The sequence below is a fragment of the Pteropus alecto genome, unplaced genomic scaffold (assembly GCF_000325575.1).
Source record: "Pteropus alecto unplaced genomic scaffold, ASM32557v1 scaffold157, whole genome shotgun sequence".
NCBI lineage: Eukaryota > Metazoa > Chordata > Mammalia > Chiroptera > Pteropodidae > Pteropus > Pteropus alecto.
The window spans coordinates 1,353,632-1,359,713 of record NW_006440626.1 but is presented as its reverse complement, the minus strand read 5'-3'; positions in this window follow the sequence as shown (position 1 = coordinate 1,359,713).

The window sequence follows — 6,082 nt, the reverse complement described above, 5'->3', positions numbered from 1 at the left end:
GAGCTGCTACGAAGAGATTTATAATTCGTCTTCGGCAGGCTGGTGAGTGTGAAGTGGTATCTCATTATTTCCCTGTGCTCCCCTCCCCCACACCAGTGCGTTTGAAAGCCTTTTCACATGTTTGTTGTCATTTAGATTCATTCTGTGAGTTGCCTCTCGATGTGCTTTTTTCTTTTCGGAGAGATTGGGTTGTTTATTCTCTTTCTGTCAATTTGCACATGCTCTCCATAAATTAAACATATGCCTCATATGTGTTCTCTGTGTTTAAATCTCTCGTTCACTTTCGTGTTATCTTTTGTCATACAAAAATTAATTTTAGTGTTACATTTCTTCTCAAGCTCTTGGGGATCTGCTCTTGGTTAGGAATCTCTCTCTACATCGAGCGTATCCATATAACCCTTTAGAATTCCTTACTGAGTTTTTATGGTTTTATTCAGGTCTTTCATATAAAGTTTATTTTCACATATGGCTAAAAGAAGGGTCCGATTTTATTCTCTCCTAGATAGGTAGCCGATGGTGCCAGTATCATTTGTAAATATCTGTGGTTTAGTGAAACAGTAATAATAATGAGGTATTCATTAACAATTCCCTGCTATTGAAACACCACTGTTATTATATTATCACATATATTATTATATTGTCGTATAAACGCACATTTTTTCTGTATTCTCATCAGTTTGTCTCTTCTTATGCCAACAGTGTTTTGATTTGATGATGGTGTCTTTATAGTATGCTTTCATTTGGGGGTTTTAGGAAGTCAGAATATAACTCCATTTCTGGGCTGAGGTAATTAAGAATGCCTCTTTTATCTCTCTACTTCCTTTTCGGTGGCTTTTACCACGGGAAAGCTCCAGCTGAAACTGTGGAGCCCCAAGACAAAAGAAGTTGGATCCCTGAGTTACTTTATGGAGGGGCTTTCCCGGGGCATTGCCCGTTTCGGTCATTATTGCGGGAGGGATAAATAACGCTTTGTTTGTCCTCGGCATAGCGTATCCTGTCTTGACCAGTACTTGGTGTTGCTGCATCAAAGGCTAAAATAGGTGGCATCAGTTTCGTGGCAGAGGGTGGGTGCCAAGGAAACGGATGCTGGAGGCTGGGGAATGCCATTCTGGTCAAATAACGTTCTCTGAAGTAGATCGAGGCTCCCTTAATTATCCACTACACGGTAACTTTTCATAGAGGTTCTGCGTCTGCTTGAACAAAATGTCTTTTATAGTTGTCGGATGCATTGTTCTAAAGATGTCCACTGGGTAGTTTTCTTAATCATATCAAACCTTCCGCATTGTTATTGCTTTTTCATCTGATTTTCTACCCGTTACCAAGAGAGATGTGTTACAATTTCTCACCGCATTTGTGGTTTTGTCCATTTCTCCTCGTGGTTCCATCAGTTTTTGCTTTACATATTTGGCGGCCATGTGCTATTAGGTGCTCACACATTTAAGATGGTTCTATCTTCTTTTGAACGAGCTCTTTTAATATTCTGAAGTGTTATTATATAACTTTGCTAATACTTGTCGTCTTTAAGTCTACGTTATCTGATATTGTTCTAGCTACACCAGCGTTTCTGGAGTTTGCGTAGTGTATCTTTTCTCGGCCTTTTACTTTCGGGTTTCTGTGTCCTAACGTTATACATGTCTCTTATAAATAATATATAGTTGATTTTAAAAAAAAAGACAATCTGACCATTTTCATCTCTTAATTTTAGAGCATCTCATTCCCTTATATTTAACACGATTACTCAAATATCTGGTTTTAAAAATGATCATGTGCTTTTTTTTGCCCTACCTGTTCTGTATTCTTCTTTATCCTATTTTCTTCTCATTTTTTTGTTTTGTTGTGCCCTCTTTTGGATAAGTCCATGTGGTCATTCTATGTTTCCCTTTATATTCGACTAGAAATTGTATCTGTTACTATCATTTCTGTGATTACTCTAAGGATTACAAAATATATTCTTAAGGGAATCTAATATTATTTGGTACTTTCTCCCTGGACCATCCAAACCTAACGACCCTTGAACTCCACTCGTGTCTTTTCTGTAATTGTCGCTATGTATTTCAATTCTGTCTATTTAAAAACCCATAAGCCATTATTGCAACCATCGAATGCAGCGCTCACCATTTAGACTGACTCAGACATGTACCTTTCCTGTTGTTCTTTGGTCCTTTCTGTGTCCTCAAGCGTCTCCCTGGAATCATTTCTTTCTGCTCAGAGAAGATCCTTGAGTATTTTCTTTTAGTTGGGGGTACTAATGATGAATTCTTTCCATTTTTATTCTTATAAAAATATCTCATTTTACCTTTATTCTTGAAAGATATTTTTTTCTGGGTTTCGAATTCAGGTTGGCAGTTACTTTTTTTTTTTTTTTTTAGCACATCCAGGATACTATTCTATTCTATTTTCAAGTCGGCAGCCTGTCTAATTGTGCTCCTTTCGAGGTAATCTCTCTGCTCCCACTCCTCTTCCAGCTGCTTTGAAGATTTTCTCTTTGTCTTACGCTGCTCGAAGCAGGCCTACTTGTTCGAAGCAGCCCTACTTTAATGCCAAAAGATTCCATATGTATGGTTCCATTTATGTAAGATTCTCGAAATGACACAATTAGAGAAATAGAGGACAGATTAGTAATTGTCGGGGATTCGGGAGGGGGTGCAGGCAGGAGGCAAGTGGATTCAGCCATAGAAGGGCTACAGGAGGGATCCTGGTGGTGAGGGAAAGGTTAGGTTAAGAGGTAGAGCTTCTCGAATCTGCGGCTTGATGTCTTTAAGTCTTTCATCAGTTGTAGAAGTTTCTCAGACTTTTATCTCTTGGAATATCATTTCTTCTTCATTCTCTTCCCCCTCTCCTTCTGGAACTTCAGTCTCTTACATGCATATACATGTCTGTTGTATGTTTCCTATGACGGCTAAGCGCGTGTCACTCTTTTGTGTCCAGGGTCTTCGTGCTGGGTGTTGTCTTCTGATATATCTGCAGGTTCATTAATTTTTTCTTCAGTTGTACCTACTCTGCTTTTTAAAAAAATGGAACCTTTTCCTTTTGAGATAATCGTATATTTACGTGTAGTTGTAAGAAATCGTGCAAAGAGATCCCTTTGCCCAGTTTCCCTCGGTGGTAACATCTTGCAAAATCTATAGCACAGTATCACATCTATCAGCTGTCCTGATACATAACACTTCTATCGCCCCGAGGATCCCTCCTGTGGCCCTTTTATAGCTACGTCCACTTGCCTCTGGCCCCCACCTCCTCCCTAATCCCTGAAATCACTAATCTGTCCTCCATTTCTATAATTGTGTTGTTCCAAGAATGTTACATAAAGGGAGTCGCACGGCATGTAACCTTTTGGGATTGGCTTTTCTCGTGCAGCATAATTCTCTGGAGCTTCGACCGGATGGTTGTGCGTATCAATAAATGGTTCATTCCCTTTTACTGCTGGGCTGTATCCCGTGGTCTGGTGACTGCAGCTTGTTTAGCCAGTCACCAGTGGAAGGGCATCTGGATAGTTTCCAGTTTGGGGGTGGTTTGAATAAAGCTGCTACCAACATTCATATACAGGTTTTTGTGTGAATAGCAGTTTTACAGGGGCATGAGAAGACCCCCATGGGGCTCTCCATAGAAGCTTCGATTTGCCCCAAGAATGCGCCTGCAGCAGCAATCCTGCCCCCACCCCATCCTTTTTTTGTTTTGTTTTGTTTTGTTTGTCCTTTTTCTCTGCCCCAGCCCCGAGCTGATTGGGTTGGGAAGGAGGAGGATGTGTCGAGAGTCAAGCCCGACTCCCCACCCCCCGCCCACTGGGCTACCCTTGGTACGGAAGGGAGAGCTTTGAATAGCACTCGATAATGAAACGGACTCGAACTGGCCCCGGCCCCTGGGCTTTTCAAGTGACGCTGCTGCCACTTTGTTAATGGGGTTGAGACCTGGGTGGCCAGAGGGTCCATGCGGGCCCTGTGGGCAGCCATTATTGGAGGCACAAAGCCTCTATTTGCCTCTATCTGTCCCTCCCTGAGTGTAGGGGGTCTGGTCCTTCTCCACAAACCCACCGGCTGCAGCTGGCGCTCAGTCACCTGGTGTTATTTTCTGAGCCAGGTGTGGAAATACACTCACCGCTCTCACACTGCAGCAGCCCGAGGCACGAGGATCCCACGAGATAAGAACGTAGCAGGGGCCACTGACTGGGACACCAAGGCAGTAATGGTCCCTGCCTCGTCCGCACTCCCCCCTGCACCCCCTGTGTAGCTTCCTCTCTTTTCCGGCCTGGTTCTTCTCCCTCGGGAGGTGGTGCCCATCTTGCTTCTCAATCTGCCTTGGTGCTGGACACCCTGAGGTCTTGAGGATGGACGCGTGTGACTTGCTGCCCCTGACACAGCGCCTCGGCCGAGACCCCAGCCCTCCACCCTCCCTGACGGAGAGGCCAGTAACACGAGCGCAGGTTCCCGCGAGTGCGTTTTGAAACACGAAAGCAAATTTTTACACAGGGAACACTTGACGTGACACTCCTTTATTAAAACCTAAGGACCTCTTTATAAAAACTACTGTATATAAAGACAAAAAGCAGTGCGACAGCGGTCAGTGTAAAACGCATTATTATTGTTACATTATATTATTATTATTAATATTAGGAACGTTATTGGTTTTTGGTTTTCCCGGTTATCAACTCCCAGAAGACCCGATGCCTGCTCATGTGAAGTCGGGGTTTACAGGAGAGAAAAACACGTCTGTCCCCATAGCTGTGTGCCCTTGTCCCAGTGACCCTGGGGAGGACACGCCAGCCTGGGGGTGGGGTCGCTGTCTCGTTAGGGCGACAGAGCCCCTCATCCTCGGAGTCCCCACTACTTATTGCACATCCCCCAGCCTCTGCCTGTTTGGTAATTGGACTGTGACGAATCCCACCAGCTTTAACGTAGAAAATGTGGGAAGAAACAGGAAGAAACTACATGAGAAACTGAGGTGAGGGTCCAAGAATTGAGCCTCTCCGGTCACCAGTTTGGTTTGACTCGTGGCCACACTGGCTGCCCCGGGTGGGCGTGCAATCTGTAACTTTCCATCACATGCGTGGGCCACCCTCCCCAGGGTCCATCTGACTGAGGGGATCCTGGACATTTTGGAGGGTAGTTTAGGGCAATGCAGCTGGGCCCCCCATTGCACAAAGGCAGGCGTCGCTGCTCACAGCGCCGTCTGTAGAAACGGTGCCTGGGAGCCCATTACCATTTACGTGACGGCGTTGTGGGTGGTGTCCCCCGGAGGTGGCATCGCAGCGGCCCTGAACTTCAGTCTGTGGAGGGCAAATGGGAAAGGGCTTTGCCGCGAAGATAGGAGTTTTAGGTACAGTGTGACTAACGATCAAAGCCATTCACTCACCAAGCATCTATCTAGCACCAGCTGTCTGGCAGGGTCTTGGACTAGAAACTAGGGGATGGGGGGGACAATGCCACCTCCAAGGTCACTTTCGTGGATGGGATAGGTAAGTTCCCTACTGCTTCGTGAATCTAAGCATTCCTAACTGTTAGGCACCACTAGTCATTTCCCAGGTGACCCAGCCTCTCCCTCGGACACGCCACGCCCCCCGACACCTCTGTGTACGGCGGGAACTGCCCCCGGGTCGGCGCTGGGTACAGCGCTGGGTAAATATTTGTTGAATGGACGAATGAATGCGTGTGTGAACAAATGGATTTTCTAGGTTCTTCTATCTTGCCCGACGGCCCAAAGTCAGCGTTTGAAGTTTTCAGGCCTTGGACCCCAAGGTGGCACATCGGGAGGTGCATTTGTGCTACAGGGAGGGGCTGGGAGCCTCGCGTGGCGTTAGCAGATGTGCGGCGTTTGCTTTCTGTGGGTACCATTCCAGCCTGGTGTTGTGTTCCTGGGCTGCAGGTGGCAGGGACCACAGTGTCGCTCACTGGGTGATTGGCCGCCCCTCTTACCTTTCAGATGGTCTCTGGGGACCAGGTTGTCACTGTCTGACACCTGCCAGGTGAGCAATAAGCTCAAGAATCCCTGGGTCACTTCTACTATTCCAACCTGATTTGCACAACTGACAAGAAGGGCCCAGACAGAGGTCCCTCTGCAATGATGTGGCCGCCCCCAGTGTTGACAA